Source organism: Aegilops tauschii, chromosome 2 (genome assembly GCF_002575655.3).
Source record: "Aegilops tauschii subsp. strangulata cultivar AL8/78 chromosome 2, Aet v6.0, whole genome shotgun sequence".
Classification (NCBI taxonomy): domain Eukaryota; kingdom Viridiplantae; phylum Streptophyta; class Magnoliopsida; order Poales; family Poaceae; genus Aegilops; species Aegilops tauschii.
In genome coordinates, this window is record NC_053036.3 from 48,963,000 (window position 1) to 48,976,699 (window position 13,700).

At 46.8% G+C, this 13,700-nt stretch overlaps 1 long non-coding RNA gene across 1 annotated transcript; it reads right to left on the reverse strand.

Moving 5' to 3' along the window:
- Nucleotides 1–11,888: 11,888 nt before the first annotated feature.
- LOC120974921 (uncharacterized) lies at nucleotides 11,889–13,202 on the reverse strand. Its single transcript, XR_005770457.2, has 2 exons — nucleotides 12,340–13,202; nucleotides 11,889–12,087 (listed from the first exon to the last, which is right to left on the reverse strand). It is a non-coding gene; the product is annotated as an uncharacterized lncRNA (long non-coding RNA).
- Nucleotides 13,203–13,700: the final 498 nt, after the last annotated feature.

The window sequence follows — 13,700 nt, forward strand, 5'->3', positions numbered from 1 at the left end:
AGGCTAATAGTGAACTTGCCCAAACACCTCCAATGGAAAATATATCGGATCAAGACTGGAGAGGCCTCGTTAAACACTGGTCTGATCCAAAGTATCAGGTACATTATATATATGTGATCAGATCACATGTTGAAGCCCTATTTATGCATGTGCCACACAAATCTATCTTCTTGTAGGTGAACTATTCAAAGAACAAGGCCAAGCGTACGAAAGTGAAATTCCAACAGACGACGGGATCTCGTAGCTATATTGCACACTGCGAGGCTCTTGTAATTAGCTGTTGTTTTCACTCTTTTCGTTGTACCATATTATCATATCTATATTGACTTGTTCCAAATGCAGAGGAAAGCCCGCAAGGACCAAAAAGTACCTGAACCAAATGTTGTGGAAATCTTCAAGGACTGTCACACCAGCAAGACGAAGGGCATGACTACACCAGTCAAAGCCGTTGTTGTAAGTCCTTAATCCTCATGCCTTTTAACTACTACTTACTCTGACTTGTGCCTTGAACTGCATGGTTTGTAGCCAATGTCTATTACTCTTTTCAATTTTATACACAATTGTCATCATTGCACCTTACAAGGTTTAAAAGAGAGGAGTAATGTTCCTTTGATCTTGACTTGTAATCTAGTTCCGTGCTGAACTTGCCCACACAACATTACAATTGCATGTTTGTCTGTTCTCAGTTGTTTTGTGATATGAATGATGTCATACTATGCTTACCGTATTATAAACTTTGTCTCTTTATCCTTAGCTGTCAATACAATGTGAAGAAATAGACAATACATTAGCCATGGTACATGGTCATATGTTTGGAACCTGGTTTTATTATGTACTTTGCAGTAAAATATAACTAATATTCTACATGGGTTCACCACAATAAGTTCTGTATATAGACCAAAGCTATTTTGTTTGGTTTTGCTGCCTCCTTAATATCTTCTGTTATGGTACTACTAATGTAAAAACTCAACTTTTTAGCAAGCTATGGAAAAAATGGTGGAACCACCACCTTCTGAAGGTGGCGAAGCAACTATAACCGCAATGTCAGCTCTTGCTGCAGTGGGTCATTACCTGTCCACTAACAGTGCCAGAAGCACGTTCCTGTGTAATACTGGGTTGGTTGTTAAGGCAATCTCGTCCAAACTGCCTCATGATCAAGATATGCAAGCTCAAAACAATGTTATATCTGCGCTCCAGACACAAGTCCATTCCCTAACAGAGACCCTTTGTTAAACAAGGACAGACATTGTTCGATGTCGTCAAGATATGCATGGTTTTGAAACCAAACTATTAGACATTTGCTATGTTGTTCAGGAGCCTAGGAGAAATGAAGGCGAAGGTTATGGCGCTCCATCGAAAAATATAGTATGCAAACGTAACAGTCAGGTCAAATGAACTAAGCTTCTGAACTTCTGGTGGTGCATTTATCTGCCAGACTGTTAACTTTTATGCCAACCTTCCTTCTATTTTATAGTTGTAATTTGTTTTGTTGCGATACAAAATTTGTTCTTAACGTGCAGCCACCGGCTGAAGAAAACAGCAAGCCATTCTTTGTATAGTGTAGGGTGTTCCCTATATTTGCACTGGTGGCGATCTTTCAGGCCCAGTGGATGTAATCTGTGCAATCGCCTTAATAGCCTAGCGTTAGTTTTGGGCTTATTTATTTCCTAGTCTTCTTTTTCCCTAGTTTGCTAGTGGCCGCAATAACCATGGGCCATATACGGACCGTGGTAACCTTGAACCTGCTACGGGCCGTAGGATCCATGGGCCTCCTATGGGCCGTCGATAAATGGGCCTCCAATAGGGCCGTAAAATTGGTGGGCCTCGGGCCGTCGGATAAATGGGTCTACATGGGCCGTAAACGGGCGTAATTGGTATCGGCCCAGCATGGTAACGGGCCGTTAACAGGCCGGAGGACAGCAAAGGCTTAATTCTGTCACATGCATAATGGGTCGTTAGTGGGCCAGAATATAGGACGGGCTGGAAACGGTGCAACGGGTTAACAGGCCAGAAACGGGCCGACTCTTGCCACGGGCCGAATTTGGCCCATTAGGGGAACAGGCCAGTAACGGGCCGGAAGTAATCGAGGGACGGAAAGGAGCCCAAGAACGTATGGGCCATTAGTAGGCCGAAAGCTAACACGAGCTGGAAACGGCCCATGTGAATCATGGGCCGTTAACGGGTACAAAGAAATTTACTGTTCATTATGGGCTAGAGTCAGCGTGGGCCTCTAAAGAGCCTAAAGATATGAAGGCCTCATATGGGCCGAAAGACGTCGTGGGCCATACATGGGCCAAAAGTGAAACGGGTTGGTGTTATATTCGACGGCCCACATGACGTTGTTGGGCCGATTTCGGGGAGGCCCTAACGGGCCGTGAGTTACCGGGCCGTAAAATGGGCTATTTGCGAAGAGACCGTTAACAGGCTTTTCATGGGCCAGCCCGCTAACTTTTGACCAAGTCAAACGGGCCGGCCTTTGTAAGCTAAATGGGCCAGTGGTGGGCCGTCGCACGTGTCGACATATCATAGGCGCCTATCTGACCCACTAACGAGCTGACACGTGTTTCCTCCAGCCAATGAGAATTTTACACATGGAAATTTCTCATTGGTCCGGGCTGTTAACGGGTTATCGGATCCAAAACTGGACCCGATAGCTTAACGGCGACTCGTTACGGTGGATGCCACGTGTCGGTCACCCTTAACGAAAGCACTTCTGTGACGCGCGATTTATCGTCATGGAAGTGGACACTTCCGTGATGATAATTTTGGTAATGTCATGGAACACCTCTACGACAGCACAGGTATGACTATCTTGATTCTGTCATAAAATCGTCATGGATGTACATGCATGACAAAAAACGTGACCTACTGTGCCAAACACGTATCATCACGGAAGTGTATTTTTTTTGTAGTGTTGAGCTGAACGTGTGCTGAACTCGGAGGTGCCGTACGTTTGGTACTTGATCGTGAAGATGTTCGACTACATCAACCGCGTTAACCTATCGCTTCTTCTTTCGGTCTACGAGGTTACGTGGACACACTCTCCCCCTCTCGTTGCTATGCATCTCCTAGATAGATCCTGCGTGATCGTAGGAAAAATTTTGTAATTGCATGCTACGTTCCCCAACACCTGCACATTGGTTTTCCACTCTGCTCTGTTCTGGGACAGGGATGCGGTATTGAGTGGAGGGATTGGCAAATCATCCCAAAACCAAGCGCGAGAGAAAAGTATTCACGAAGAGGGCGCGAAGTGTTCCCGGGTTGCGGCCAATGTTGAGATTCAATGCCACGGTCCAATATCTGGACCACCCAAGTGCTGGTATTCGGGAGTGGCAAATGCCAATACTGAATTCCATGCCTCAAAGTCCACATCCAAACACAACATAAGGGATATAAATAGTAATTACTAACATGGATCATACATTAAGCATGATATGAGTCAACAAGAAAACTTCCATAAACAACACATAACACCTGGTAATGATCTGTCAAAGAAGTGCCAGTGAACAACTCAAGGTAATTCTATTAAAAATTATTAGGCTAAAAGAATGGCAGTATTGTGTTGTTCGAACAACTACCAAATCAACAACATAAACCCTACACGGAAAATGGTATAATTTTTCAACATTTGAAAGGAACCGAAAAGACATGTGTTTAATTGAGAAATGACCACAATCTCGCTGGTATATTTAGGGAATAAACTAACCATGTCTAATAAATCCAATAAAATTTCATGCAACTCCAAACATTTCTAATTACATTTTGAAATTAAATAAGAATAACATATATGTGTTGAATTAAAACTATGTTTGACTCTATTTAAACTATATGTAAATGTACCAATAAAAAATTTAATTCTAAATGCATCTTTATTAGGTTCTAGAGATAAAAATGGAACCTTTCCATGGTTGGGTCGAAATCATAGGATGGAATAGTGTCAACTGCGGTGATGTTGATGGACATCACTCAATTCGCCGCGATGGATGTCAAGATTCATTTTCCATGCAGCCAATGACAACCCGAAGACCGACAAGAATGTTAGGACGTAGGCGAGCCAAAGATGGACACATATCTACGAGTTATTGTTGAGGGGCTCACCGAGCATGGTGAATCGACTTCACAAAGTCGATGGACGGAGTTGATAGATGTCGATGGGTTCTTCCAGTTATTGCGGTCCAGACTATGTGGATCCCATGGTGCGGCAGCGGCGCGGGGGTGAGGGAGGGGGAGTTACTGTGGTACGCATTTTATGGAGGGGCACTCAGATGGCAGGAAACAGTTGCGGCGCCTAGGCAAGAAACCCTAAAGAAAGAAGAGAAAAGAGGAAGTGGGCCTTCAGGCCGAGATAGGGGAGAGAGCATATTAGGTATAAAGTGTATTCCATATTAATTGGAAATATTTGCTTGTTACAACAAATATGGAAATTAATTTAAATATAACTAAATTCTAAATGGCAAGCGAACAATACAGAACTTTCAGTAAATCAAGTTGAACATGAAACCCAAAAACGAACATAGGAAATTCTGGCCAGTCATCCTTTGAGGAGCCGGTGAAAATTAGGATTAATTTGAGTAACACCAAATTTTTTTGACAAAGGGTGAACTTCATTCGCTCAAAGTGAAGCAGGATACAAATACAATGAACACACATCCGGCCTCTGCATAGCTAGGATGCACACAGCTAACACCAACACACACGCAAATATCACGCCAGCAAAAGCAAAGTCACATAAGAACAAAGCTATATGTGTAGGTGAAGAAGAAAAAAAACTCCAAAGTGATCAGATCCGCGATCAACAAACTATAACAATGACGATACACACCAACCATCTCATGACACCACACGAACGACGAGGTTCTTCAACAGCAACGCCTTCAGAAAGGGAGAGACGCTCAAGCATCGTCGTCACCGAATTCAACCACCAAGGCCTGAATCTTGGTGTTCACCTTGATGAATGAGTCTGAGCATATCCAAGCAATGCCTTCAACAAAGTAACGACGTAAAAACATCGCTGTTGCTAGGTAGAACCAACTCCGGACAGACCTAAGCTTTCACCCCGGAGCTCGAGACCGGGTGCTCGAGTAGCACCGCCTTCGATGCCAATCATGTGTTGTCGCCACTGCTTTTCCACAATTCCAGCAGCTATGTGCGATGTGTGACCATCGTCGCTGCACAACCATCCCTCTTCGTCAAGCCGTCGTCCACGGTTTGCATTTCATCGCCGAAATCAACCACCAGATCTGAAAGGAAGAACCCTCACAAAGATCTTTCGATGGTCATTGTAATTCACGGCGAGGTCGCCACGGCAGGTGGGCTACGACCTAAACCGCTCTTTTGCAAAGAGAGCCTTGGCTCAGTGGTTGGGCATGTGGTTGTGCAGCCTAGCGACCCGAGTTCAATTCCTAGAATTGACAGGTGATGCACAGGGGTTTTTCCCCGTTTATTGAGAATCAAGCTTGGTGTGTGGTGGAACCTCTCATCAAGAAATATCTTGATACTCATTTAAAAAAAAATCTGAGGATCATGTTTATCTTGGTACTCATACTAAAATGGCCGTATGCATCCCTGGTTGGTGCAGAGGCCGGGAAGTGAAAATCTCTCCCATTTTTTTAGGACGTCTCTACAGAGGCCCCCGCGTCGCCTGATCGGGCGACTCGGGCGGCGGCTAGGGTTTCCGAGCGCCGCCTCCCCCACACCTCCTCTCCCTCCTCGTCGCCACCTGAGGTGGTCGCCGGCAAGCCCGCGCGGCCGCCAGTGACGGTGGCGGCGAGGCCCTCGTCGCTCCTGCAGCGGAGGATCTGGATCCCAGGGTCGGCGGCCCCTGCCGGCGTGGCGTCGCCGTTTTTGCCCTGAACGGCGCTCGCGGAGGGCTCTGGCCGGCGTCCTCGACTGCGGGGGCGGTGGGGCGTCGGCACCTGGTGGCTACAGCGTGGAGGCCTCCTCTTCCTCGCCAGATCTGGAGGTTTGCCGCCCCTAATTCGCTCCCTCCCCTTCTGCGCTTGTCTTCCCGCGGCTGGTCGCTGGATCTGGCGGAGTTTGGGGCTGGTGTTGTAGATCGGGACCGGGGGAAACCCCTGGCCGGCTGGGTCGGCCCGGCATCGACGTCGGCCTTGGGCGACGTTTCCTTCCTGGAGGTGATGCCGTGGTCTCCTTCTCCCCACCTCCGTTTCCTCTCCCGGGTGAAAACCCAAAATCCGGCCGGATTGGGCAGCGGCGGCGCCGTGTGTGTCGTTCCCTCCATGGAGGCGTTGCCTGGGGAGTGTGGATTCGGGCATAGGGGTGCTGAAGGTGGGGTTTTGGCCGGCAGCAGGTGCAGTGCCTCTCGCTGTCCCGCTGTCTGCCTCTCTGTTGTTGCTCGGCGGCTTTCCTGCAGCCTTCAGACGTTCTGGGCGCGTGCTGTGTCTTCGGCGCCTGAGGGATGCGGTCATCGGTTGATGCTAGTTTCCTGTAACTAGCTCTCCGAGGTGTTGTAAGTTCAGAGTGCCCCCTTGTTTCTTTTGGGCTTTTCTTGTTGTTCGTTTTTGTGTCGTTTGTATGCTACTCGTGCGTCAAGGTGGCGTCGGTGGCTGAGTGGCCTGACAAGGTAGAAGCCTCAATATCTGCTCTGAAGACGGACCTGTGGAAGATGACGACGACGACACATGTGAGTGAGTCAGACCAGTGTATGCCCCAGACCCGGTATGTGGCTCGGCTGGGGCTTCTGGCTTTTGATGATAGGCTAGGTGAGTGGTCCGGGTATTTGGCCCAGGTAGCACCCCTTCATCATATGGATAGGAGTAGTGGCATATGTTGCCAAGATGGCGGATTCAGGCATATTGTTGTAATTCTTTGTAAGGTCCTCGAGAATAATCAATAAAGTGGCCGTACGCATCTCCCAGATGCAGAGGCCGGGGGCCATCCTCCTTTTCTAAAAAAATTAAAAAAAAACGCTCTTTGCTAGGTCTGGTCAGATGCCGTTGGCCACCAGCGCGAGATGGACCAATCTCCCAGCCCAACCCTCACATGCAGATGACTATGAGGATGGGCACCAAGATTAAGCCGGTCTCTCAGGACCGGCAACACCAATCCGAGCTTGTCCATCGCCGCTTCTTAAGCCACCACGAGGACAGACTTGCCATTGGATCTGAACATTGTTTGGGGAAGGGAGAGGAGGAACGGGGGAGTGCCCCGCCGCCACCGTCCGCCGTTGGACGGCCTCCTCTGGCGGCGACGAGGATTCCGGCGATGTTAGTCTGCTTTTTTGGTGGCGGCTGGGGCGCCTCCGGAGTCGCCCCACGAGCGACCCGGGAGGCTCGGGGCGTACAGCTTTTCCTGCGATGTTAGCTCTGTGATGTGGCTTGCGTCATCCTTTGCTTTATGAAAAAAGGGAACCCGGAAAAAATAGGATGTTACGGTGGGTTGAAGCGGGTGGGCGTGGTGAGAAGGCAACGAGCCAGTGCCATGGAGAGGAGAGGAGACGACATGAGATGAGATGGGTGGCTAAATGTTTTATTTGAACGGTGAAATGAGATGGCAGGAGGTAAGTGAGGGAAATAAAACGACTCGATGCTTCTGTGCTGGACAGTGAGCAATGCCTTTCACATAGACTGCATTAACCTATCATACATCAGGAACAAAAATGGCTAATTGTCCTACCATATATGTCCTAATTAAAACAAATCTTGATATACGGTAGGACGATGAAAAAAGGAACAAAATGGTTAGCTAGCATCTCCTGAACTTGAAACACTTGGACGAAAATCAGTACTCCCTTCTATTCACATTACTTGTCTCTCAAACTGATGTATTTAGACGTATTTCAGTGTTAAATACATCCATTTGAGCGACAAATAATATGGATCAAATAAGAAGAAAGTAGCTAGAACCTATGCAACTATGAAAAACAGTTTGCAAGCTGCAAGAAAGCAACCACAAAAATAGAAAGGCGAGTAGTCAGCAAAACAGCTCGACTTCAGAAAGTGAAATGGCACGGACATTTTTTGTGATTATGTTAATACTGAATATCACATATCTTCGTAGCGTTTTTTTTTTTTTTGCGAGCATACCATCATAGCGATTTAGATGTCCTTTTTCTGAGTTCTGGTCGAGATGCCATTTTTTAGTTCTGGTCTAGATGTCCTAAGGGAAACTTTAATGGAGATCACGAAATGGACATAACCAAATGTCCAAGGAGATGCCTAGAGAAGTCCGCGGACAACGTACGGGGAGCCGGCCATCCAACCAGAATCATCAACAGAGCCTAGACACGACTTTTGCATTGATTTTCAGAAAAAACTTTAGATGGCAAAAGGTCATAAAATAAGTAATAAAAGCATAATAAACAAAATATACTCCATGTTGCGTTGCTCTGGGCCTGTTCCCCGCGCCAAATGGTCCGGTATCGCTTTCGTTCCGGGTGGGCCGGTGCGAAAAATGCGACAGTGACGACAGATGCTTCTTTGGAATCATCGTCATGTTGGTCTGGCACGTCGTAGTCCTCCGTCTCCAACACATCGAAGATGCGGTTGTGCTCCGCCTTGTAGATGTAGGGCCTCCGCTCCTCACGACGGATGTCGTGGAGGTTGTGCAGGGAATGGAGCACGGACCGGTTGACGTCAAGGGTCCTCGGCTCTTCTGCAACCATGGTCGCAACGACAGCTTCGGACGCGCTCCACCTCCAAATGGTACTCTGCCACGAGCTGGAGGTTGTATTGTTGCTTTGCCAGCAGCTACTTGAAATCGGGCAGCGTCAGCTCCTCCACTAGTGCAGTCGTCCACTCTTCCTTCTATGCCTCCACGACACCTGGTCATAGCCTAGCCTTGCCTGCAACATGATGAACTCGGACACCGACAACTCCTCCATCGGCGCCTCCTCCATGGCGATTTCCGCTATGTCCATGGGGTCACCGCCCTCATCGTCCTCCTCCATCTCATCCTCCAGGTACCACATCTAGGATATTGGTCTGCATTCCATCAGGCCTCCGTGTCGCGGACCTCCGCCGCGATTTGGCAACGACATGCTGGCATGAGTCTCCTATACCACATGGAGAAGTACTAGGCTTCTCGTTCTCCATGTCAGTGTAAATGCTTGGTAGGCGGACGACCGGTCAGCCAACATGAATGCGGGTAGGCTGTTGCCCGTCTAGTCATATTGTCATGACCCGAACTTTATAGGATCTGAATCTCTGCGCTTACTATGTTTTCCCATGATCGTAGCTAGCACACAGTAGCAAGAGTGAAGATCAGTAAAACTTACATCATTTACTACAAATGACAGATCCAGAATATGTAAATACATACCATTAACACATCTCAAGCTCGCACATAAGACGGCAAAAACTTACGTAGTCGGTAAGTTAGGGCTCCAACAATGCCACTAGGCCTGTTGAGGACCATAACTCTATCATCTCTTAATCCATTGACGTCTGCACATGACAGGTGCAGATGAGTACATAGAATATACTCATAGGTTGAAAGTGAAAGTATAAATAGAATATATATATATATATACACACACTATTCTGATCACAACCTGAATTGCCTGAGTAACGCGTCTGAACTTCTCTCTGTACGAACCAGACCTTCGGGCTATCTTCGCAACCGTGGCTTCCCCCGCAAATTATTTTTGGTTAGTCGTGTTCTATATGATGTTAGTGTAATCTAGAAATGTTTTTTAGCAACTAAATACCGGTTTTAAATAGGAATCTCGCTCGTTGGCGGATTTTGCTCTCGGGTCGTGATGAAATTGCATTTTTTGCAATTTTAGTGCTAGGTTGAACTTCTGCCAACATTGCCCAAATGGGGCTTGCGATATACCGTTGGAAAGCTATGGACACTAGTATCATGATCCAAGTTAAATTTTTGGCAAAATGTAAGCGGTTTAAGAGCAGTTTTGAAAACCGTTTTTTCTTCATACAAAAAAATGAATCATATTTTCGATCGCATTTCTAAACCGTTTATCGGAATGAGGCAAATCATATGGCGTTGGAAAACTGCTGCATAACCGCTCCTTCCACATGTTGAAACTTTTTTCTAATTCTCTATGGTTAAAGATTAATTTGGAAAATCGTAAAATTTCATAAACCGAACAGCCGAGTTCGTATTTTCGATGTCATTTCTAAATGGCTAATCCAATTGAGGCACGTGATATGGCGTTGGAAAGCTTATGAAAATGCGCTACTTTCTCATGTTGAAAGTTTTTCTAATTTTGAACGGTTTAAAAGGAATTTAGAAAACGGTACAAGTTCCACTGAGTTCGTATTTTCGAGCTAATTTAGAAAATGCAGCAAATGATATGGCATTGGGAAGCTTAAGGAAACGCGAAACTTTTTAGTATATATTGTTTCTCCTAAATTCTTACTGTTTTAAGTCAATTTTGAAAATTGCTAAAAACGTATTTTTGCTGTAATTTCTACAAACTTTATCGGAATGGGGCAAATAATATACCGTTGAAAAGCTAAGGAAAATGCGAAACTTTCCCATGTTGATGGTTTTCTCTGATTCCTAACCGTTTTCAAGTAATTTAAAAATGGGTGAGATCATTCGTTCTGACTTTATCGCGAAACAGATTCTTCGAAAATGCATCGCGTGAAGAACCTGAACTTCTCGGCATGTCTACTTGAACTTCACTCTGTTTTTCACGCCCTTTTTTTGCCCGTAGCTCTCCATCCACTCACCGGAATTGAGCAAGTGATATACCGATGGAATGCTGCTGTAAACACGCAACTTTTTCGTGTTGATCATTTTTACATACTCGCGACGGTTTAAAAAAAATTCATCTGAAATTCATTCAGTGTAGTAGTTGACCTTCCTGTTGTTTTCACGCTGAATTTCTGTGACTTATTTTACATGTAATTGAAGGTCGGACGTCTCGCACTAGAGATCCTGAACTTCACTGGGAAGAGCACGTGAACTTCTTGCAACAAACTTTTTAAACCTTTTGTTTTCTATTCTTATATTCCTATCTGAAACGCATTTCGTGTAGTAGTTGAACTTCCCATTGTTTTCATCTTAAGCCGTTGTCACGTATTTTTGTTCAACCTCTCTCACAAGAATTTTGAACTTTCTCGGGCCGAGCACTTGAACTTCTACCAACAAAACTTTTAGCCTTTGCTTTTTCATTCTTGTTTTTCATACAAAATGCCCACCGTGTAGTAAGTGAACTTCTGGCAGTTATCGATCTGAACTTCTCTCTGTTACGTGATTTTTTTTAACAAACTTTGCTTTTTTTAGTAATGTGGAAAGTATGTTCTTCTTACAAACACCAACCATCTCTGTGTTTTATATTGAATTTTTGTTATTTTTTCATAAATGGGAAACTCAATGGAGAAATTTTTTGCACACCCCACATATTTTTTGCTATGAACTATCCAATTAATTAAATTTGAACTTCTAGATTAAACATTTTTTTGGTCGAGGCTTTTGCCTTCTTCTTGTTTTTCATGCCATGTATTTGAAAAAAAGACTGCACACTTTTCTGAAGGAGTTTCTGTGATGTGAATCTCCCAAAAATATAGTTACTCCCCAAGTCCCTGCGGAGGATCTCGGCCGTGTCACTATTTGTTGGTCTCCAAATTTTTAAATGCTTGTACCCGCATACTCCTCCCTGACTTTTTTAAGTTAGTTTTTCATTTCCTTTTAACCAAGTTTTTTTATTACTCGACTCCCCTGTTATCAGTGATTGAACTGCACCCCTTTTTATTTTTTTATTCTCTATTTTACTGTCGACATATTTTTTTTAGATGGACAAGAGAGACTTTTTATATCCAGAAATCGTTCTAACCACCTTCATTTTGCCGCATGTATGATCAGCAGGAGATGTTATTGTCATGCATGATGGAGAGAAACTCTCCAGCACCATAATGTTGAACTTCCAAAACTCAAAATACCTTATACAAAACAACAACACAAAAAATAAAAATTCTATACGTTAAGTGCAAGCAGCATCCTGTAGCGAACACCCATTTTCATCCAGTATACATGCGATGGTTATTGAACAACTACACAAAGGTCCACACTCTCAGAAATGACATCTCCCCACCTAGCTATCACAATAGCTGGTATTTTTCATCATCATGGAAGACTCGCCAAAATCTATCTCACCATCAACTGTGACAGAGCAGAAATCAAGTTGAGTCAATTGATTCTCCACTAGGATAAAGTTTCAGAAAATTGGAGCTCTTCCATTCTCAGCAAAGAGAGAGAAGTGGCTAACAATTTTTTCATCCGCCTCTTGAAAATATTACTTGGATGTCTTTGGGAGAGTGATTTTTTAACCCAACTCTTTTGGTAATACGCTAAAAATCAACATCCGAAACCTTTCCCTGCAAAATATAATAGAGTTCACAACAATGTTCTTACCTGGACGGTGTTTGCACCCCAATCTGGACTGCAGCGGGAGGATGAGGATGTGCATGCCTCTGCTGGCGGAGCACGCGAGCACACACACACATACTAACACACATGCCTCTGCACGGAGCACGCACACATCAAACTGAAGCTTTTCTCAAAAAGCAAGAGGAATTCCAACAATCTTGTTCGACCTTCCACGAGAATTTTGCTCGACCTGCCCGATGAGTACTATCCGAACGGCCCAAGAAAATCGAGAGAAGTACAGAGAAGGAATTGTGTTTCTGTACATCACCTTGTTTTGCTCACCTACAGCCGCCGGACAGGACAGAGGTCTTACCGAGGAAGGAGAAACGGGGGTCCTCTGGGTTTTGGCTGGGGAGCGGGCCGGGGCGGATGGAGCGCCGGCGTGCGGGGAGATGGCGTCCATCATGGAGCGGGGCGGATGGCTCGCCGGCAGCCGGGGGAGCGGAGCAGCGAGATGCAGATGCGGCGCCTAGTGGGTCGCGCATGTCGGGGTTGGAGGAGTGAGGCGCCTAGGGAGGTGGCGCTCCGGCGGCGGGGGATGTGGCGCTCCGATGATGGGGAAGGAGCCAGTCATGGCGCGGCTGCGGGGAGGTCTGGGAGGTCGCCCAATGGCGGGGATCTGGGGAGGTCGCCACGGCGGTGGTGGAGCAGAAGAGTGAGGATCCCGGCGATGGTGGGGGTGCGGGGGAGGAAGCGCGGGGCGGCGGGGGAGGAAACTCCGTGCCGGTGAGGGAGGAAGCACGGGGCAGCGGCGGGTCGTGTGTGGAGGCCGGCTGGAATCGAGGGAGGTTAGAGACGGGGTGCGAACAGGGGAAGGTCGTGGAATGTGCTAATGGGCCGGTCTGGCGCTAATCTTTTTCCTTTTCTGAATCTCCAGAATACCTCGTTGCCTCTATATATAGGGCTGACCGTGATCCGAATAAGGATCAGAATAGTTATTCGGATCACGGCCGGCCCTATAAGGACGCGACGAGGATGTTTCTGAGATCCCGAACAAAAAAAAAATATAGGCCTATTGTGCACGCCCCGAACGGCCCACTACCACACCCATGACCTTCTCCTCCCCGTGACGACGCCTCCACCATCCCCCGATCCCGGCCAACAAAACAACCGCGCCACCTCTCCTCCGCCCGCTGGACTGCGCCGCCCCTCCCCGCCGGCCTCGCACAGCCCCTCCTCGCCGGCCTCGCGCCACCTCGATCGAATCGCCACCGGATGCCCACGCCGTCGTCCTCCGCCACGGCCGTGCGCCCAAACCACTTCCTCCACCGCCGCGCGCCACCGGGAACCCCGCACCCCCACCACCGTCGGGGTCCTTGCTCCCCTGCTCCACCACTGTCGGACCC